The sequence below is a fragment of the Podarcis melisellensis genome (genome assembly GCF_964234715.1).
Source record: "Podarcis melisellensis genome assembly, chromosome: 3".
In the NCBI taxonomy this organism is placed as follows: domain Eukaryota; kingdom Metazoa; phylum Chordata; class Lepidosauria; order Squamata; family Lacertidae; genus Podarcis; species Podarcis melisellensis.
Genome location: NC_138530.1, coordinates 69839366 through 69863088, shown reverse-complemented (window position 1 = coordinate 69863088; position 23723 = coordinate 69839366).

Sequence of the window (23723 nt, the reverse complement as noted above, 5' to 3'; positions counted from 1 at the left end):
CTACTGTGATATCTGATTTGTTTCTTATGTCCCCATACTTTCTTTTTCTCCTTATCACCATGCCATCCACATCTTTATGCTTCTAAATTTGCTCTTTGCACTAGGAAGATAAGCACAGAAATCGGTATATTCCCCACATTGTTTGTGCGTGTCAAATAAGCTGAACAAACAACCTAACAAACTTAACAAACCCCCACTCCCATCCACCCTTGACCATTTCTCTAGGTAGAAAGATACCAGATATTTTTTCCTGCCTTGTGGAAACATTACTTTCATAAATTTTAGTGTAAGGGTGGAAACATTCAGATCTTCTTCTACCATGTACTCATCTTTGTCATAGCAAAGTCATTTCCATAATACATAGCTGCATTTTTGACTGTAACTCAATTCTCAATTTACTTTTCTGAAATGGAATGGTTTTTATTTCTCATGGGAGTGGTTTTACACATTTGAGAAAGCGAGTATTTTTTTCTTTAAACATCCACATTCTTTTCATTCCATGACATATCACTACACTTTCAGGAACAATAAATCACCATCTCAAAAAGTTGCATGACTTTGTTTTGTATAATGCATGACTTAAAACCATCACAATAATATGAAGGTAACAGGAATTGATGTGTCACTCTTTAATAGGGAAGTGTTTGAGTTCCTTTCAGTTTGGAAGAAAAAACGTGCTGCTGCCACCCCTCCCAAAATAATGGAAAGTGCATACTACAGATTTTATGGGGCTTTCATGCACAAAAGTAAATAACCTTGTAAATTTATATATATCAGTAGCTTTTTTTAGGCATTTGGACACACCTATATATACAATGGTGAAGTGATTTTCTGGGAGCTCGAAGCTTTCAGAACCTCAACAGAATGTTGAGAGTATAGAGAATTTTTTTAAAGAATAACTCACTCACTGTCTAGAAAGGGATATTCTGGATTCACATTCGCCCAGGGCCATGGAAAACGGATGCCAAGAAACTGGACATTCAGTAGAGTTTATGAGTGAAATTTAGCCTATGTCAGAGGACAGTTGAGTCATGCAGTGTTAAAGGTATCAGTTAAAAATGGGACGATGCAGGAGAAGGCATGAGGACCTGTTTCAGCTCCAATAGCTCTTACACTGTCCTGGAGGCAAGCAAGTGGCTAAGAGGAATGCATTCAATGAAGAATCAAAACAAATCAAAATGTTAAGCTATGTGGAAAACATATGAGGACATGTCTTCCTCAAGGAGGTTATGCATGTAGTGCACCTGAATGTCTTCCACCTCAGCAGTGGATAGGATCTAAACATATTTGCATGCTCAATAACTTATCTTGTCCTGTCCATGAATGAGGCCCACAGCATAATCTGAAATTATTGGCCAACAGACCCAATCATATGGACCAGATGGAATGATATTAGATAGTCCACCCACAAAGCAGGTAAGATTGGGCAAGAGCTACAGAAACTTGGACGGTTACAGTGTGGAATCCATTGTGCTCAGAGCTGGATTGAAACCTTATAATAAGCCTGTTTAGCTTCTGAATATTCAGCTGGGTCCTATGTCCTCAGATTAGGAGTGCATCAGATTTTATGTTAAAATCAGAAGAGCCCTACTGCATTATACCAATAGCCGATATAGTCTAGTCTCCTGTTTCCTGCAGTGGCCAGTCAGATGCCCATAGAAAACCTACAAACAAGACATGTGTGCAATAGCACTCTTCTAGTGTTCTTCTCTAGCAACTGGTATTTAGAAGCATGCTGTCTCAGAACCTGGATATAGCATATAATCCTCAAGACTAGCAGCCATGAATAGCTCTATTCTCCATTAATTTGACTTTGAACTATCCATTATGGTGCTCACCACTGCTTCTTGTAGAAACAAATTCAGGAGTGTAACTATGCATGGTGTGCAGAAGGACTTTATTTGTTCTGTCCTGAATCTCTCGCAGTTGCGTTTCACTGGATGACCCCTGGTGCTAGAATTATCCACTTTTCTCCACACCATAAATAATTTTATACAGTGTTATCACATTTGCTAAGGAGCTATGAGAGAACTATGAACCCAGCCTTCAAAGTCGGCATGAGAGTCATCAGAGTTTGCACATCTCTGAGTAAAAAGTTTCACAGACAATTCATTTTATACCTCACTTTACGCTGTCAGTTCTTGTTAAACACTATGAGAAGTTTCAGGCCTTACCATTAGTTCTCTGCAACACCAAAAGTAGGCCCGAGCCATCAGTCTCTTTCCCTGTTATGTAATGGTAAGTACCAAGCAGTTGAAGGTGATGGTTTTATGCATGCACTCCACCATGCTGTGGTTGTTATAAATTTATTTAATTTTAAGTTACATTTACATATCCTTTTACCTGTAGTATGGCCAGGGAGAGCCGCTTACTCTTTTGATAGTAATTATCCCCATCATATTGCTATGAGATGCTGTTGCTGAAACAGAATATAGCACATAGCGTCCATTATGTATTACCCTGAAACAGCAATTTAAATAATTGAAAGGCACTCTCTTCTTTTCCTGTTCCTTTTTTTTTCCAGGGCACTGTAATTACCTGAGTACATACTAGATATAGCTCTGTTGCAATCCCAATTTTTACACCAGCAACTTGGAGATTCTCAGCATATTATAAGGATCTCATGGTCCAAATCAATTGATCTGGGTGTACTGACTAGAAACAGTGTGAAACCTTCCCAATGTGCTTTCCACACCCTGTATCAGAACACACAAAAAACAGGGTTAGAAATACAGATTAAACATAAGAACAAATTTCCTTCCTGATACAGATAAAGCTGTAAGATGTTAATGAATAGATAGATATTTTCTTGCATGGGCAAAACAATTTGCAGAGATGCGAGTGTGAGATTTGGCTCAGGAAAAGGGGGCAGGAGGAAAGGATTAATCCCTCTCTCTAAGTGCTGCCACAGTCCCAATCTGAATCCTAGCTCCCAGCACCTGCATTTAGCACCTTTAAAAGCAAACAAACCCACAACTGACCAGATTATGGATCAGCACAAACATGTTGTATTTCTATCCCTTCCCCTCAATTTGCCAGAGAGAAATTCCAGTATTACATGGGCATGCTTGTGTGCTTTCTGTGGAGCTAGATAAATGGAAAAATATTACACAGCTGAAGATCTACTTTGATCCCCCCCCCCCCGAGAAAATCCATACAGAAAGGAGAATCCTGTCAGCTTCTGTTCACAAATTCTTTGTTGAAAATTCCACACAGATTTGAATTTCAATGTAATGTTCTTCCATGAGAATGTTCCAGTTAACTAACTAGGATATAAATGATTCAAGTGAATTTATTATGCCACAATAAATTTGCTAGCCTTTAAGGTGCTAAGGGCTCTCTATTGTTTTCCATTCAGCTGTTAGAACAAAGAAATCACATAATTTATTGCATCTTGTATGCCTGATAGGATTACAAAATCCAGCTTGTCCTCTGAGACCTTGCAAGACTTTAGAGCTGCTCTAGTGAATTTGCTCTAGCACTTGAATCTTGCTTGCAGGCTTCCCATAGGCATCTGGTTAGCCACGGTGAGAGCAGGATGCTGGACTATATGGTCCTCTGCTGTGATCCAGCAGGCTCTTATAGACTTATGTAGATTTGAGCTGCTTAGTTATTCAGCTTTAAGAGAATTAATTAATTGACTCCACTCATTCATTTATTTTTTCACAAACAAGAATAACATGAAATATCCCTATTCATATTTGCAGAGTGGCAGTGAACTGCAAATTATGGCTGGGCTTGATGAGAAAGCATGTTAAAAACCCATCTATTCCCAACTGCAGCAACAAAACCCGACAAATAGGAGCACACAGATCCTGTCTGGAGATGTTGCACCGATGCCACTTGCATTCCCCATCGTTCTGCATTGGCACCCCACGTTGGACGGTGCTGGGAGCGTGTGGTGACAGCGGAAAAGCCAGCAAAGGAACCCGCAGTTTGGTGCAAGCAACAGGATGCGTCGCACAGTGCCCACCGTTACACGGCACTCCGGGTGCTGCACGCGCAGCTGAAACAGTTAACCGCCCGGGGGGGGGGGAGGCTTTCTTAAGGAAGAAAAAATGTGTCTTATGGAGTGAAAAATACAGTATTTTGTGGTTTTATTGCGGTGTGAGCCACCATGGGTAGGCTATGCCTCTGAAAGTAGCTGCACTCCTACTTACCTGAGAGTAAGCTCCCCTGGATTCATTGATGTTTGCTGTCAAGTGCATAGGGTTGACTTGTACTGTAAAACACTGAGGTATAACAATGTATTCTGCAGTCAATTGAAACAATACCATTAAAACTACTCACCTGAAGAAGAAATACTATCATTTAGAATAAACGCTTCCTGTTCTCTCAGGGATTGTAAGGATTGCAAACTGGAAAAGCATATAAAGGTTAATCTACTATTCCCTCAGCCTTGTTTTTAATCTCTGCTCTCTGCTTGTTCCAATTGATTAGTATTGATAAGACAATTGAACAAGCATTATCCCACTGTCACAAACAATAGTAAAACCTGAAGGCCTTGTTGTCACCTTACTCCCTAGAGGAGGAAGGGCCAGTCTCCATAACTACCATGATGAATGGCTTCATTGAAGCCTGCATTCATTTCTCTCATGCAAGCCTAAAGATTGGCAATGTGAAGCATCTTGAATGCCTTTGGCTTGAGAAAATATTTAGGAAATAATAGTGAAAGATGAAATGTCAATATTGGCCCTCACTTTCTTGACATTGCTTTCATTTTAGCTGAAGTTATGGGCACAAGGGTGTAGGACCTTCAAGATCAAGAGGAGTGGCCTAAGTCAAAGGATGACAGAAATGCTAACATATGTTGTCTGGAAGATATAGACTAAACACAGGATTCTTCCATTTCTCTCTGTCAAATAATGGTTGTAATGTGGAAGAGGCAGAAAGAAGGAGGGCAAGCCCACAACTCCCTCAGCTCTCTTTTCCATACTCATATTTCTCCTACATAGAAACCCAAGGAGGAAATAAAGTCAGATATATTGGGGCCAATGCATTGTTTCAAAATAACAGCTGTCACAAACGGAGCAAGAGCTTAATTTCAACCACGTATTTTAATCCTCCAGTGAACACTATAGTTTTTAAAGTGTCAGTAGCAAGGTCTAAACATCTATCAAAAACATTATGGAAAGGAAATAGCAGTTGGGGTCACTCTTGTCTATCAACATGTTACATTCCTTTCTTGTCAAGCTTTCCCAGTGAAAAGTTTGCCAAAACACATTAAAATGTAAAGTACCGAGTATATATATATATATATATATATATATATATATATATATATATATATGTGTGTGTGTGTGTGTGTGTGTGTGTGTGTGTGTGTGTATATATATATATATATATATATATATATATATATATATATATATGCTACATAATTTCTCTCAGAAGAGACGTAAGACCTATCAGTGTCCAGTTCTCACACTGGCCTATCAGATGCCCACAAGTTGGACGTGGGTCCAATATACTTTCCACACTTGTGTTCCCCAAAAACTGGTATTCAGAGGTATTCATGGTCATATTCCCAAGATCTAAGCCTGCTCATTAAGAGGGAGTACAATTCTAGTTTTAAATGAAATTTAAATTTAAATTATCTCTGTGCTAGTGTTGTTGTTGTTTAGTCATTTAGTCACGTCCGACTCTTCATGACCCCATGGACCAGAGCACGCCAGGCACTCCTGTCTTCCACTGCCTCACACAGTTTGGTCAAACTCATGCTGGTAGCTTTGAGAACACTGTCCAACCATCTCATCCTCTGTCGTCCCCTTCTCCTTGTGCCCTCCATCTTTCCCAACATCAGGGTCTTTTCCAGGGAGTCTTCTGTGCTAGTACCTCAGTGCTATTTTTCTAGAAAAAGAGGTGCCAGAATGCACCATTAACACCTCCCTTGTTCTCTCAGAATGGCAATGGTGCCCGCCTGAGAGGTGCCAGAACTGAGTTCCAGTGAGTTATGGCTGAAAAAACCCTCTGTAGTACCTGATATCCATTTGCTACCAGCAGTTACCACTAGCAATACTGAAGGTTATTGTCTGAGCTGGAGAAGCAAAAGAGAGGGCTCAGGTGTGTTAGATACAAAAGAATACATCAGTGCAACAAAACATTGTACAATTCTCTTTCTGTCTCATAACCTTTCTATAGATAGCTGTGCTTTATCTAGGGTGTGCAGAAACAGGAATAAAATCAATATGTGGAAACTAAGATGGGCGTAATCTTATTTTTCTTCATTGAACAACTACAGATACATCTACAAAAGCAGTCAGTGTTCGCTTTGAGTTTCCGTGCTGATGTCTAATGTTGCAGTCCTAAGGATCCAAGAACACACTTTTCTGCTTTAGAGCCCAAGATTCTGGAAGGCTCTTCTTGAGCTTCCCTGCCAAGATAAGACTATTTTGAAGTCGTCTGTCAGTTCTGAAAGTAGTAAAGAAGCTTCTGATACATCCAAAAGTTGCCTTGCTGACTTTACATTTTAATTTGGCAGAGGAACAAATTGTGATAGATTTGGTGACAATGTGATAAAGGGAAGGTCTCGCATTGTTTTAAGAAACATGGAAGTATGCATAAACCATCAATGCCAGTAGAAGTGCCTTATTGCTGTATCCCAAAGAACTGTCTACTACATCAGTTGAGAGGCAGTATTGCCTATGGGTCTTACCTGTTCTTCACAAATAAGATACAAAAGAATGTATCTGATATGAGCATCTGCTGAAGTAAGGGCATGTTACTGGTTGAGGGCAGAGAAAACAGGATCACAAAGCAGACAAAAAACAAATGGAAGGTATAAAAATATTTTGTATTTCAGGCACTGATTTTGCAAGCTCATGGTGATGCTTGTATAGAAATTCTCAGTGTTCAAAGGGATTGTGGCAGGGAGGGATAGTGGGGACACCCCCCCTAGCCCCGTCCCCACTGTTGTATCCTCATCTAGGCTGCCCTTCTCATGCATGAAACATTTGAAGTGAAGAGCCTGGTCTACATGTGAAAGTTCCCTACGGAATTTAGAACCTTGGTCATGTAGGACTCTTTTTAAGAAGCTTTATAATGACATTTTTCCAACACAATTTTTCACCTTGCGTATCACACTGATGTGCAAACCCTTTGCTGCAGCAGACAGGATGGAATGAAGATTAAAATTAAGTGCCCGGAAAAGCTCCCACTGCTGAAAGAATATTCAGTACGTGGTCAGAAATATTCTCACTTTTAGCCTTAGTTTATGTATTCCAAGGGTCAGCCCTGATATTGCAAACTGGTTCCTGTCTGTGCCCCAAAATATTCTGCAAGGACACTCGTCTCGCCAACATTGCTCCTTGTAGGTTTCAAGGATGATTACAAAGGGAAGCATAGATAAAAAAGTAGCCAAATCCCAAATTCTTTCAAGTCTCTTATCTTGCTACAAGGAGTCCAGCAAATTAATCTGCTGCCCTTTCCTTTATCACCAAAATAGGTATTTCTTCCCTTTCCTCTGAAGTTAGTTTTCCATCTTCAATCCATGTACGGTTTGTGCTTCAGAAAACTTTGCTGAAATTTAATTCCATGTCTTGCTTGCACACTCTTTTTTACTTTGACTTTTAAGAATCAGGCCTTTCATCAAACAGTTTTCAGCTATTAATAGGTAGTTAGCAGCTACACATGAGAGATCTTCCATATAAATTATTGATTTCACAGTGGGAGGAGAGACACAAAACAGCACAAGTAACTTTTAAAAAACCAAGATATCCCTGTCACTCAAATTCTGGGGCAGTTTTTTTGAAATTTTGTGATAAGTACTCTAAACTCTTTAGTTCAACCACACATCTGCCAAATACAGTGGCAGCTGGTGCCTATTTTTTTTATTTACTAGATTTGTATACCACCCTTTATCCATAGATCCACAACACAAAAATACAAGATAAAAAATACAAAATACATTATAAAAACAGAAACAAACCAATAACACCCCTCCCCATCACCTGCTCCCACAACACACTTAAAAGGGTATCAGATGTTAATCAGCCCAAAACCTTGTTGAAGAGCAACATTTTCACCTGGTGCCAGGTGAGAGGTGTATAATGAAGGTGCCCACCGAACCTCCCAGATGAGGGCATTCCAAAAAGGGAATACTAGACCTGCTAGGGTGGCTAGGAGCTCAAGGGTCAATGGGCTCACGGGGGCACAACAAAGCTGGTTTTCTTCCGACCTTCCTTTCTTGCAAAGATGCTGTGAACATTACTTAGTACCTTAAAAAAAAACCCCTATGTGCTGTGACAATAGTTATGAGATTTTTAAAAATCTGCGCATACACTTAGGGTGGTATTCAAGTAAATTTTGCTCAAAGCAGACGCTCCTGTGGTTTCTAGCAACTGGTATTCAGAAGCATCACTGCCAGCCATGGAGGCAGAGCATCGTCATTGTGTATAGTGGAAATCGATTTGCTTATCCTCCATGAATTTGTCTGGTCCTCTTTGAAAGCCATTCAAGTTGGTGGCCATCATAGTCCCCTATGGGAGTGAGTTCTCTGCTCATGGAAGCTGGTGGCAAAATGACTGTCATCCAAAGCTACCACTATCTACTTGTTCCACTTTTCTGAAAGAAGATCATGTAAGGCAGTGGGCAATATTGAACTAAGTTTTATTCTAAGTAGACCCATATTAAATCAGTGCACATGACCAGGTTAGGTCCATTAAGAAGAAGAAGAAGAAGGGGAGGAGTTTGGATTTGATATCCCGCTTTATCACTACCTGAAGGAGTCTCAAAGTGGCTAACATTCTCCTTTCCCTTCCTCCCTCACAACAAACACTCTGTGAGGTGAGTGGGTCGGAGAGACTTCAGAGAAGTATGACTAGCCCAAGGTCACCCAGCAGCTGCATGTGGAGGAGCGGAGACACAAACCCGGTTCCCCAGATTACGAGTCTACCGCTCTTAACCACTACACCACACTGGCTTAATTTCAATAGGTCTGCTCTGACTAAAACTTAGTTGAACACTGCCCAGTATTTTGCTGGGTTCCCACCTCTCAGAAAGTTACCTACCTTTGCCCGGCACTGGGCAGTTCCTCCTTGTAGTCCATGGGGTAGAAAAACAGCAGGAAATTGTTTGTGTCTTGTATGGTTCACTGTGTACAACACAAACTTTAATTGTACATTTGCTGTGGTAATGCAAGTGACATTGGCACTTTTATGAAAAGAGAATGGAGGAAAGAAATGTTGGGTGGTTTGTTGAAGACTGAGATAATATATTTCTTTAGGAGTAGGGATAGCAGTGTCATTGATATGCCAGTGGAGAAGTCACATATTTTTACATGAATCAATGGATAGCATGTTTAGATATTTCTTCTGCTGTGAAGTTGACTTGTTCACTTAGTCACAAAAAACCAGTGTGCCTGGATGACAAAATAAAAACTCATTGCACAGTATATAGGCACAAGTACAATTTACTTTATCTGGAGAGTGCAGGGAACCTCAAACATTTAATGTATCACATTTTTTTTGGGGTCAAAAATAGATGTGAACTCATTTTAAAGAACATTTGTTATCTGTTATAGTATATGTATTTTTTTTTTTAAAAAATCCTATTGTAAGCTACCTAGAGATATACATATGTTAAGTAAACAAAATAATAATAATAATAATAATAATAATAATAATAATAATAATAATAATAATAATAACAATAATAATAAAAAATACCCCACTTATCTGGCTGGGTTTCCCTAGCCAGTCTGGACGGCTCCCAACAAAACACAGAATAAAAAACTTAAAAACAGAATAAAACTTCAAACATTAATAACATCCCTAAACAGGACTGCCTTCAGAAGTCTTCTAAAAGTCAGATAGTTGTTTATTTCCTTGACATCTGATGGGAGGGCGTTCCACAGGGCAGGCACCACTTCTAATATCAATCAGGGCAAATAACACTGAAATACCCTCAATGAGTTTATATCCTGATTTATTCTGTACATGTATTAATCACATTGTTATGTTTATGGTACCTATATTTTAATTTAAAAATGGAGTAAAAGAAAACAAAGAACTTTAAAACAGGAGTTATGTAGATAAACTTGTTTATGTAGAAAAACTTAAATCTGCATAGTCACATTGTGATGTCATGCTATAAGTAATTACGTAGATAAACTTGTCTCACAAGAATGTAGTATTGAGCTGGCAGGTTACAGGCTGGAGAAAAGAGAGAAGAATCAGCTCATATACTCTTCCATCTCTTCTGCCTCTTCTCCTGTAGCTGCTGTAGCAAAGATTCCAGATACACCACAAACTAGTAAGTGGAGAGGGCAAAAAACAAGACTGGAAACAGATTTAGTCCATTGTGTTGGGAAATTTTAAGCTACCCACGTTTCTCATGTTCTCTGGGTTGCGACCTGGTAACCTTGTACTGAAAGGCTATACACGCCTCCTTCAATACATGCCTTGTTCAATGGGAATTATGCCCAGATGAGTGTGTATAATATTGCAGTGTTAATGAACTAGTCTAATGTTCTTATGCAAACTAGTTTAATGTGTTACTCAGCTGGGTTGCTTATTTAAAGATGGTCTTAAATACACGAGAAAGCCACAGAAAGGTCAAAGATGTGAATGACATCACATCTAGTTTGACCCTATAAGTGAAAACATGAGAGTGATTCTAGAAAAGACAGGTGCATTGCTTCCAAATCTCCAGGATGACTTACAATATCGAAGGCCTTGTTGCTAACATATAAAGTCCTGAACAACTCGGGACCAAGTTACCTGAAAAACTGCCTGTCCCATCTGTAGATCATATCAGGAAAAATTACTTGTGGCACTGCACCCTTCAAAATATCACAGGGCAGTGACACCAAAATGGGCAGTTTCCACCAGTGTCTGTTCTCTGGAATGCCCTTCTCTCTACCATATGGAGAACTTAGCAATGGGTGGCAATGAGAGCTGCCAACTTGGATGGCTTTAAAAGAGGACTGGATAAGTTTATGGAGGATGAGGCTATTAGTGGCTATGTTTTGCTTCCATAGTTGGAGGCTGTAATGCTTCTGAGAACCACCTCATGAGAAGAGAAGACTCCCTGGAAAAGACCCTGATGTTGGGAAAGATGGTGGGCACAAGGAGAAGGGGACGACAGAGGATGAGATGGTTGGACAGTGTTCTCGAAGCTACAAACATGAGTCTGACCAAACGGCGGGAGGCAGTGGAAGACAGGAGTGCCTGGCGTGCTCTGGTCCATGGGGTCACAAAGAGTCGGACATGACTAAACGGCTAAACAACAACAAATGCTTCTGAATACCAGTTGCTAGAAGCCATCTAGGAGAAGGAAAACTCTGATCCTAAACCTCCATTGCCTTGCAGGATATCTTTAGGAGAGGAAAAGGTTAAGGGGTAAATCCAGAGTAGAGTCCCTAAGACAGTTGGATGGCACCTTGTACACCTCCTTCTGGAAACTCCTTCAGCCAAGCTGATGACAAATGCAATGGTCTGCTTTCCTTTGGACCACATCAGCAAGACCAAGAAATGAGACTTGTTGTCTGGGCAGCCCAGGACCTCCATACACACTGCCAGGCTTGGACACTGTAGAGATAACTTCAGTGCTGCTAATGCAGAAAAAATAACACCAGAGGTTATGAGTTACCAGTCTCTGCAGCCATAGCAGGCATTGTGATTCTCCAGTGGTTTGACTTCACTGTTTAGAGAGTTTAAAAAAAATAAAATATCTGGTTAGTGTATCTTTTTAAATAAGATAGCAAAATTAACAGAACGCTATCTGTGCTCACAAATTGAAATCCATACTGAATGGAAAGAGAATTTGTACAAGTTGAACAGCTGTACACAGCTGGACTGTGGGAAGGGCTGAAACAGCTTTCCCAAGCCATCAGATGGGAATCATCTGGCAAGACTGTATTTGTTTTCCTTTTTTCTTGAAGGACCAGCCCTCCCATGAGTAGAGATTCCTAGCCCCAGGAAGTGGGGATAGGCTAGAACAGGCACGGGGAACATTTGGCCCTCAAGAAGTTGATTCCCGGCAGCTCCCATCTAAGAAGTTGATTCCCGGCAGCTCCCATCTTCCCTAGCTATTGGCCGTGCTTGCTAAAGCTGATGGTAACTGGAGTTCAGCAACCTTTGGAGAACCAAAGGTTCCCCACTCCTGGACTAAAGGAAGACAGGACCTGGTGTCCAAATGTTGGCGCAAATGTTTTCTGGGGGTGCTTCAGCACTAGCATCTCATCTCTCTTGTGGCTGCATGAACAGGGCCTGATGAGCAGAGGCAGTTTAAGGGAGAGATAGATGATAGATTAGATAGATAGATAGATAGATAGATGATAGATAGATAGATAGATAGATAGATAGATAGATAGATATAGATAGATAGATAGATGATAGATAGATGATATAGATAGAGATCAGTGCCTTTAAAAATATATATATGTAGGTACATCAGCACTGACTTAACAGCTGTGCATGCTATGGCTCTGTGCCTTTAAATTTAGCAAAAGGAAAATAAGAACAGCTTGACAGAGACCAGCAGAGAACAGACTCCAAAGATCCATTCTTTCAAAGTCCATTTGGCAGGGAGGCTGTGGAAACATGCGACCTTTTACATACTTATAGTGAGAAAGATGAGTTCCTAGGGAGGAAGAAAAAGTGCTCAATGAGATTAGCAGGGGATATCTTCGCTGCTGGGAATCCCACCACAATGTTTGCTCATCTGGAAGGAATCTAGCCCTGCTGTTTATATTTGATTAATAGCATTTTAACATACATCACAAAACTTAATGCTCATTCTGTGGGAGAGGGCAGTTATTTTGCAACTTTCAAAAAAGAAAGAAAGAAAATTGCTTCTGTAAAATGGGCCAAGTACAGCCAGGGGAACATTGCCCAGATTTTTCCATTAATATTAATTCATTTCTGTAGTGAATTCACACCAGTGAGATTTGCCAGGCCTATTTGTGTTTGCAGTTTGTTTTATGGGCAACTGTCTCCTTGCTACATCAGCTAATTTGGTAGAATTACTCCTGCCGTGAATTTGGCCCCTTTGAACGTACTGTGGAGTTTCCAAAATGGGTAGCAGGAGCTCCTGATGAAACAGCAACTGCTTTGAAAGGCTAAGTGGTGTCACACTGAATAACATCATCTGTTCAAACGAGGCATAATCAAAAAGGAAGAAGAAGAAATAGTAAGAATGTTGTTAAAGGATGATGTTTCCATCTGTTTAATTGATATAATATGAAAATATTCCCTAGGTAAGATGCACTTAGTGTTTCTAAAGGCTATGCAGAACAGCTGATCATGCGGTATCACTGCTTTTGGGTTGTACCACATTAAATTGGAGGTGAGAAAGATCACATTATTCAACGTTCCCCTACATTTCTTTAAAGAAAACAACTCCCTTCAAATGTCAGCAGAAAAGTTCTGGTCTAGTGGCAACCCATGCATAAGATTTTAGGCTGCACTTCTGTACACACGTACTTTAGAGTTAACACCAATGAACTCAATGGAACTTACTTTTGAGCAGACTTGTAGAGGGTCGCACCATTCACTTGGACACTCACAAACATTGCTAATATTGTAGATTCCCACATAACCAGAGTCTCTTTCTGTGGGTAATTTTTTCCATGTATCTGTCACCTATATGTTCCTCCATTCACATATTTAAGAGATGTATATACTACTTTTCAGGTGTATCTCACAATGCAGTTGAGAAAAGATTATGAAACTAAGCACTGATAAAAAAGAGCTGCAAAAGCATTGAAAGGTAACTTTGTTTAGAAGAAGCTGTAGCTGCTGCTTCTCAGTTCCTCTTAGGGCATGATGGTTCCTCAGAAGCCTCTGTGGTGGCAGTTGTTCAAAGGAGGGACCACACTTGGAGCTGGGTGGCTCTACACCCTTGTGCGAATTAATTGAAACAAAGCATGTTTTCTATCTTACTTGTAATCCTGTACTCAAAGAAAACACGAAAAGTCAGTTTGATCATTTTTTTATGTTTTAATGATGCAATCATTATGTCAGCAGCTACTGTATTGCATCAGATTGCAGAATCCTGCCCGACCACCGTAGTGTATGATGCAATCATTACATCAGCAGCTACAGTATTTCATCAGCTTTTGATTCGTCCACCGTTCGAGATGGATGTGACACCTAGGAAATGTACGAAGATCGTAACTCTGCAAGAACACGCAGCTAAGCCGTATTGAGAGATTGCTTCAGTGGTTGGTGTGAGTTTAGCAGCTGTCAGTGGTGTCATCAAGTTGAAGCAGGAAACTGGATTGTTTTCTCCTAAACATAAAGGAAAGCGTGGTTGTAAGAAGAAAACAACTCCTAGAGATGATGCTTTCTTGCTTCGACAAAGCAAAAAGGATCCCTCTAAGATGGGTGACGCATTGAATACAGATTTGCAGGAGAAAGGAATCCAAATCAGTTCCTCTACAGTTCACAGGCACCTTATTGTGGTCAGACGAAAAGCCAGAATACCTGTCAATGAACAGCTTTTAACCCAAAAAATGAAAGAAAAGCGGTATAAATGGGCAAAAAAGTACAAGGAGTGGATGAAAGACCAGTGGAGAAAAGAAATTGTGGGCTATATGCAAAAGTCGCCTCTGTGCTGTAGACTGTACAACTATGGAGAAGCTCATTCAGGCGCTGATTCAAGTGTGGTACAGGGATCCGAAAATCAACAGTGAATGTCTGAAACTAGTAGACTCCATGCCAAACCATGTTCAAATGCTGCTTAAAAATAGTGGTGGTCATATCTGTTACTAATGTACATATATGTGAGTTTTGTACAATAAACTGCTAAATTCATTGTTTGTTTCAATTAATTCACACAAGGCCGTAATTCTCCAGGCTGTTTTTTCCTTTCTTCTGTGGTCTCCTCAGGCAGAGATGGTTTTCAGAAGCACCCGTGGTGGCAGTTGGTGCCACACACCTATCATTTTTGTAAGATTTATTCACACACTAAAAGATATGCATCACTGAAACAATGTGGCCTATTCCATTTCCTACTGTACGCCTTTCCAGTGGCAGCCCCACCTGTCCACATGTCACACTGAGTGCTGCCAATTTGAACCCCTGAACAGGAATGGCTAGTTGGGTTGATCATGGCAATTCCAGAACACCTCAAGAGCTGGAGCCAATATGGAGAGTTCAATAGTCTATGTTCAACAAAATAAAGTTTGAATTCTTGCAGCTAATAGCTTGGAAAGTTCCAGTCCTCTCTTTCTGAGTTTCTATATTGGGGTAGTGGAGGAAAACGAGTGTTTCCCTGCAATTGTATGTGATCTGTGTTTATATATACACACCAGTCATCCTCAGTGACTATAGGAGACACTACAGGAGTTTGTCCAAAACTGATTTTGACTCCTCCGATGGGTATACAATTTTTATTGTTAAAACCACTCTATCAGTAAAAGAGGAAAAAAGAAATAAAGCAAGTAAGGAATTTAAGAGATAGAATCCAAACTCTGATATCAGTACCTGATCTTGGTGCATTCTAAAATCCTGGAAAGTCACAAGAATGCTCTTCAAATAGCCATCCTGGGCAGCCCAGAAGCTGAGTTCTATGGCAGGATATTCGGCTATTGAAGGCTGCTGTCACAGGTGGCCAGCAGTGCAGCTGCAAAGAGCTTCCTGCCAAGGGGGCAGAGCGGGTCCACAGGAAGAAATGTTCCTTTCCTCTTTCAATCTGTTTTCAACTATAAAGGAAGACACGGCCTACACGCCTACACAATATCTGCCTGCACAGCATTTTTCTCCCTGCCGTAGTAAAAACCCAGAGTAACATTTGGAACAATACATGTCACAGGAGGATCACATCGTTCACATGGTTCTAAAGAACAGGAGGCCCTGGGCTCAGCCACAATGCTGCCCTTGAAAAACTGTACAGTGTTACAGTGCTGCTATTTTTTTTGTCTTTTTATCCTGACAGAAAGCATGCTCAAGAGCAGTTAGGGCTCTGTGTAAAGGCATGCATGTAAGTTTTTGGGCTTCAGAATATGTGAAAAACTGGGCCTCCCTACTTCTGCATATTAGAATTTGTTATTATTGCAATGGATAGATAAGATGACAGAACAAAGATTAATGCAGTATTTTTTCATGTGCATAAATTTCAGCCAGCCCATGGGTGTGCAGGGATAAGGACTGATATCTGAACAAAAGCCCAGTGATGTCAACAGAAAAGAATTTATTTTATTCACTTCTCTTTGGGCTACAGTCAAGACTTATGACTCAATATTTGGGTGGAGATCCCATGACTTCCATTTCCCCCCAGCTTAGATCTGCCTTTTAATATATCCATTGGGATATGTGCTTCATGTACACTGTAGCACAGTCACGTTACTTTTGAATTCATTTAATTTACAAATGTATGAGCCCCATCTGTCTTGGAGTTTTTAGTAATATGTGTCACTTGGCCAAAAGCTTGTGTAAATACTTGAAATAAAGAACCGATGTTGTGTAGTGAAGGGAGCACTGACTTTGACTGAAAGTGAGGCCTGAGTTCCATATAAAGGAAGTGTGATCAGTGCAATGTGTTCTGTCTGCTACAATACTGGGCTTAGATAGAGGGGAAGAACTGACCTTGAGTCTCTTGAGCAAGCTTCCATGTCTCAGACTAAGTTACCTCACAGTGTTGGTATAAAATAGGATATGCCAGCCCCAAGCTCCATGGAGAAAAAGTATGCTTTCAATGTGATCAATCAATAAACCTTATTCATTTATATTGTTCACAGTAGGCTGTCAGGGACCGTGCTGAGGAGGGCTGCACTGAGGAAGAATGGTGGGAGCCACCCCCTCTCTCTGATCCTAATCCTGAATCTTCCCAGGAGCAGGAGAACAGTATAGATTTGGACGAGCGGCTTGTAGAGGGGCATAGTTCTGAAGGCAGAAGCTGGGAAATACTGTATGGGGAACAGCTAGAAGAAGAAACACTGGAAGAGAGAGGGTTAACAGATTCACAGTCTCTGGACACCATTCACTCCCATTTCCCCCCAAACACGGCTCAGAAAGTGTTAGAACAGAAAGTGCAGAGCGTACAAGCTCAGATTACAAGACATAGGAGTGACTTGGATTAATATGGGGGAGGGGGAGTAAGCCTTAATTGGGAGCACCGCCATTGCTAGGGAGACATGTTCTTTTCTCTCTCACTGTGATTATTAAAGAATCTAACTGGTAAGATGTTCCTTTCATTTGATCTTCTTATTTACTGCCATGGGGGAGGAAGCCAATTCCAAGCCTGAGATAGGCTATAAACCAGTGCTGGTTAACTGGTTCTGCCCACACTCCCTGGGCCATTTTTGACAAGTGGCCGGTCTTACCCACTAGTCCATCATGTGGCATCATGGTGCCCCACCCACCGGCTAGGACCAATGCTTCAGAAAGTCTCACTGCTTCATTCAGACATCAGTTCCAACCTTCATTGTCCACCAACTCATGTTGCTACCTGAAGCTGAAGCAGATTCCTTCATCCTTCTGCCTGGCAAAGCTAACCTTCTCATTATACCCCTAAAACAGTAGTAGGCAGCATGGTGGGACAGAGGTGCTTACCTGACCTCCTGCAAGGTGAGTTACTGCTGCTTACTAGGAAAGCGAGGGGCAGTGCAGCAGCAGTGGCAAGCAGCAGTGACTAAACTGAAGGGAGGCTAGGTGAGTGCCTCCACCATACCACACTGTCTGCTAGTTACTGCCCTAGTCACTGAAGAAGATGTTGCCACAAAAACTAACACCACCTAGATTCCTTTCAATAACACAAATAAGTTTACAAAGGCATCCTTTTCCATGTTCCTTTGTACATTGATCATGGGGAAGTAATGTAAATGTTGAAATTACCACAGCTACTAAACAATCAACACAGTGTAAATTGCAAGCAGCTCCCTTGAGTAAACTATAAATAAACAAACCTGCTGATCCAGAAATATTGTAATATTCTCCCATGCTTTGTCCATTCTCTAGCAAAGTTTCCCCCAGTTAACCAATTTCTAATTTAAAGTTCCTTGTTTCCCCCCTCTAATTTATACTCCCACTTCCTTTAGAGAACACATCTAAATTATCACCTTTCCTTTTTCAATATCCCACTATTAAGGGACCTAGTTCTAGGTCTTATCTTGTCAGATACAAATTAGTGCCTAATAGCCCAACAATTCACAAGATTACCTTTTCACTTTGGTAATTTCCAGTCTCGAAAAAGTATTGAGACAAATTGCATCCACCGGGGAATATTTTATGCTCCTTACTTCGCTGAGCGGCATGAAGTTTTAGGGCAGCTTTTTACAAAAAGGAAAAGTGTGTGTGAAGAAAGAGTATTGCAACCTTATGGTTTGGCTGGAGGGAGTAGTTTCTATATGATTAGTTCACTTTTTAAATGTTAAACAAGATTATCTAGTTGCTAGGAGTTTTGCGGGAGACCAAAGCCCTATTCAGGCATTCAAAATAAGGTAAAAGTGCATGAGCTAGGTAGGATGCATGGGTGCATGTGCGCCATTCGCACCAGGTCTCTTTTCACCCAGTCCCTGACCTTCAGAAGTTGATAGGGGTGGGGAAGGATTTTGACTGCATTCCCATTTAAATACAATTCACATACAAGCAATACTTGAAACAAACACACAACGATCCTTTGAAGTTCACGCTTCTGTGAACTTTGCAATGCAGTTCTCCAAATAAGTAAAATGTAAAAACATGCATTTGCCTGGGCAAAATAGGCTCAGAAATGCATATATTAGTGAAAATAAAATACAAAATGGCATTATATAAAGGTGATGTTGTCTTAAAAAATGTGTATATGAGGAGAAAGTTCATTCAAACATGTGTATATTGGGAGAAATGTGAAGTAAAATGCAGGTGAATTTTCATGAGGATTTTTTAAAAAGAATGAAAACCATAAGCTGATATGAAAATGTGGAGAAATGAACTTTGGATTGTAAAAAGGAGAAATTGGGGGAAACTGAAATTGTCACATTCATAAATCCCAAGTCATTGAATGGGAAGGTTGAAAGCGGGATTTTAAGCATGTACAGCTAAATGCACATGACATTTTCCTTGAGATCAGAAACTATGACTGTGCAGTGTTCCTGATCTCTTGTTCAAAACATGTTTAGCCGAATGCAGTCAGAATCTTCCATTAGACTTTTGTACTCAGTGCATGAAGGTTGGAAGTAGATGGGGGGTGGGCCCAGTCCTGCAACCTCTACACCAGGAATAGCCAACACAGTGCTCTTCAGATATTGCTGAGCTACAACTCCCATCAGCTCAAGCAAGCATGACCAGTGGTCAGGGATGATGAGAGTTGCAGTCCCAACAACATCGGAAGGACTCTCTGTTGGTTACTCCTACTCTACACAGTTTGTGTCTTCACACATTCCTGTGAACACCTGAATAGGGGCTGACTTATACCAGAGTGCTAGTTTCAACTGCTGTGTTACTGATTATATGTTGAGTAGTTTCACCTCAGAGAACGTGGATAGTTGAAATGAATCGGGACTATTGAAAGTGGATTCATATAAATTACCTCATCTACAACTCTGTAAGGTAGATCTGTGTTGCTGCCTTTAGTTAAACAGAATCCTTTCAAAATTGTAATATCATCTCACCAGAGATCACCTCCCCTCTTCTTGCCATGTCCCCAAAGTTGGTTCTCAGCGCATCAGGAGAACCCCTGGGGGGAGGGGGGAGGGATTGTTTGGTCTGGCAAGCCAAAATGCTTGTCCTGACAGAACAATTGCCTAAGTGCAACACTGAGTTACTCCCTCTACTTTGTATTATAGAAATGAAGAGTCATTTGGGTTAATATATACTTATCTCAAGTTTCCCTAAATTGTTTTAAATATACATTCTTTCATAAAACTTTACTTCTCATGCTGTATTATGAAGAGACAATCATTTTAGGTCATTACAGCGCTCTCTTTCTCTCTCTTTCTCAAATTGTTCATTTAATATACAGTAGTGATCACAAGTTAACTTTAAAAAGTGAGTGACTTTGATAGTCTTTATCCTTTGAAACTGCTGCAGATGTTTCATATACTTAAGTAACAATGGCTGCAATCAAAATATATTTCCATCATTGTCTATTGCAATCATCACCAGCTCTGCTGAAGTTTTAGTTCTTCAAGATATGATGTTAAACAAGCACCCCTGAAATACATGCTATTAAATAAGTCTACACCAATGGAAGATTTGACCCTTAAATCTAATTCTGGTGCTGTTCCTATTGAATCAACAATGTGCATTCATTTCAGACAAAATAGCAGAAGACAATGTACTAGCAAAGTCCATATTCATAAAATCACTCATCTTGGTCTCATCCTAAATGATTACTGAAATAAATCTTTTTCGAATGCTTGTTCCTCTAAACAATATGGAGCTGAGTTTAATTTGTTTAGGCTGTACAGTGAAGCCCCACTGCATTCAGTGAGACTTATTCCAGAGTAAGCATATATAGGATTGCTCTGTAACTCATTTGTTGAATTTAGAAGCTGCCCCTTCTCCCAAAGGTAATTAATGATTAACCCATAACAAATTCTGTTGTTGAATCCTGGTTCTGAAAAACAAAACAAAAAACACCTGAATTGAATACTCCAAGCTTCTACTGAGAGTAACACTGAAGTAGTAAAAGCTCTGTCATATAGCACAGTTTCCTTCATCCTTTCACTTAAATTCCTGTTTAGAAAAAATGTGATGTTGTCCATTGCTAGCAGGATGTTGCTACTATGTTGACTTTACAGAATGAGATGCACAACTATTCTGAATGACAAATTTCCTATGGGCGTTAACCCCTTTATAGCTCTCTTCAAGATCTCACCCTGTCCCATTATATCACATACTTAAGCAAGGGTTGGGGAACTGGATCTGTCTGTTGTTCTAGATCCATCCTCTTTGGGCCACTTCTGATTGCTGGGTATGGGACATCCTCCTGACATCATATTATGTCCAGGCAGTTCAACTTCAATGAGATAATTAAGAGTGTCTTTGAATGCACTCTGGATTCTTGTTTCTTTCTTTGCAGGTCCAGCTTGAATTCAAACTGCAGCTACAACTCTTCCTGCCAAAAGCAGGCTTGCATTCGGGACCAAATGCAAGCCCTGCTTCTGGCAGAGATCAGCTCCATCCCTACTTGCAGAGGAACAATTTGTGGTGCACCTGAAGGCTCCTAAGTGGTTCTCTGAGGCCATGTCATGACCTGCCCCATACCTAGCATTGTATGTGCAGACCCTCTAAGTGTCCCTATTTTCCAGGGGTGTCCCAGATTTACAGAAGCCATCCCAGTTTTCTGATTTGATCCTAAAATGTCCTGCTTTTTCTTAGGACGCCCCTATTTTCATCGGAGAAATGTTGGAGGGTATGTATGTGTTTAGGTGTGTGGCAGATGGGCACAGCTGAGGGGAAATGGCCTTGTATGCCAAATTAGGACCACGGTGGGCCTAACCAGGTTTCCCAGGTCTGGCTTAAGTCCTTAGGTTTTACTTGGTTAAACAAACCCAAGCGTGATATTCATTCCATGTTACAATCAAAGGGAAGGGAAGGTGATCTTCACTAATTTCCCATTTTACCCTGCAGCCCTTTGCAACACCTTCAGCACTGTTTAGAGGGTTCCCCAATATTTTTTTAGGGGTGAAAACTGCTACTCCCCACTAAAAGGCCTTCTCTGAATGGAAGGGCACCACTGGAGTCAATTCTTTGTGTTTGACCAAAATCTTCATTTCTGTGTACACGGTTAAATAAGAGAAATAGTTTATTCGTGGTTGAAAGCTGAATCAAAAGACGTCACATGTGTGGAAGTATGTGGAGGAGAAAGTCTAGTTGAATGCACAAAGCTCTTTTCTACATACAGGGAAGAACATGGAAGTTTTGGTGCTCATACAAGTCTACATGCACCAGAGCACTGAATCATATTCATTCTGTACTCTTTATTCTATGGGCCCAGCTCAGCAGTAAAACAGGGAAGCTATCTGAATAGTAAGTAACCCACACATTTTATGATGAGATTTCAAGAGATGATTTTTGTTCTACCTCTTATTATTTAATTTCTTCAAATGAAGAAGTGGCCATTAAAAAGCATTTATTAATGAATTATGCCCTGCAGGAATATAATTTCTGGGCAAGAAAAGAATACGATCATATATTATATGGCTAGTCTTTACTTCTGGGAAAGACTGCACAGCATTTTTATGTGTTTTAATAGTCTTGGAAATGTAAACTCAAGATTACCCTTTTGAAATAACACATTGAAAAGAAATTAAAATGGTTAACAGTGTTTAATTAATTTATTCTCCTGAGTTTTGTTTGTCTCTTACATTTCCTTTAACTGATCCACAAATATAACTATTATAAACTTTCCTGTGAGTCTTGGGGAGTTTATCTTTCATCATTGCCATAATCATATAATTACATCACTATTGATGAATTGCATGAACGAGAGTTCAATATAGAAAAAGCAACATATCAGGCATGCACCATTTCCAGAAATCATATGGCAATGATGTATAAAAGATCAACTATAAATCTGTGCTGTATTTGCAGATCACTTTGAGCTTACAGATCGAGTGAGAAGGGTAAGTCAATTCTCCCTCTGAGAGCCAGACAAAAATGTTAAGTGAGGAAGTGTTATAATAAAGTGGTAATAGATTCCTGCAAAGGACATGTAAGAAAGTTCTTTATAGCTGTAGAGGTGCAGGAAACCAGGCTTAATTGCGGAACCCAACTTATGGGCAGTCCAAAAGTAATAGAGGAAGCCTCCCCCCACCCCAAAAAACACTATTGAAGTAGTGGTATTATTTCAATTTATTGAGCCCTTTGCAGACATTCAAACAATGGAGCGTCCTGCAGCCAATCAGAAGCTGCGGAAGCTGCGATGGATGTTCGGCTTCTGAAAATTGTTTGAAAACCAGAACAATCACTTCAGGGTTTTGATCGTTTGGGAGCCAAAACATTCAAGTTCAAAGGTTTTTTGTTTCCGAGGTTCCAATGTAGTTCAATTATATTCTGGTATCCACAAATTTCCTGTTACAACAATGCATTATCAAATAATAATAATAATAATAATAATAATAATAATAATAATAATTTATTTATTCCCCACCCATCTGGCTGGGTTTCCCCAGCCACTCTGGGTGGCTTCCAACAGAATACAGTATTAAAATGCAATAGTCTATTAAACATTAAATAGCTTCAAAGATGAGAAATGGGCTGTCTATAGTGACTTGAATCATTACTTTGACTGTTTGCCTTGTGCCCGTCTCCATGTAGGTCCAGTGAAAATGTTCAAATTTGTATTATTTACTACAAACCTTCCCTTAAGACACCATGTCCATAACACAGGCATTCCATCCAGTGCCCAGAAACTACCATTCTCAATCCATGCTGACTTCCACATGGTGAAGCAGTCATGATAATACAAATGGTAACTTCTGACCTTACTGTCAGGATACGCCTTTCTTTACATAAAGCCAATTCTCACTGAGTTTAGCATCTCATGGCCACCTTCCACATGTGGCAAACCAAAGGAGAAAAGGCCATAGCTCCGAAAGTCACAGGTTCAAACCCCCACACTTCATGTCCCCTACCTAAAAGGGGACATGAGGAGGGTTGACTTTGAGAGATGAATTTCAAAACTGCACTGATTTGGGAGTTTGTTGGAATTCCCAACAGTCCTGGGCACAAAGCTTTCAATAATTTAAATATTTAACCACATGGAGAGCTAACCAGTGTTTGATGACAAAAATGCAGGCGTTTGCAAATGATATTCTCTGGAGTTGCTGTGTCAGCTCTAGCATTAATTCTAAT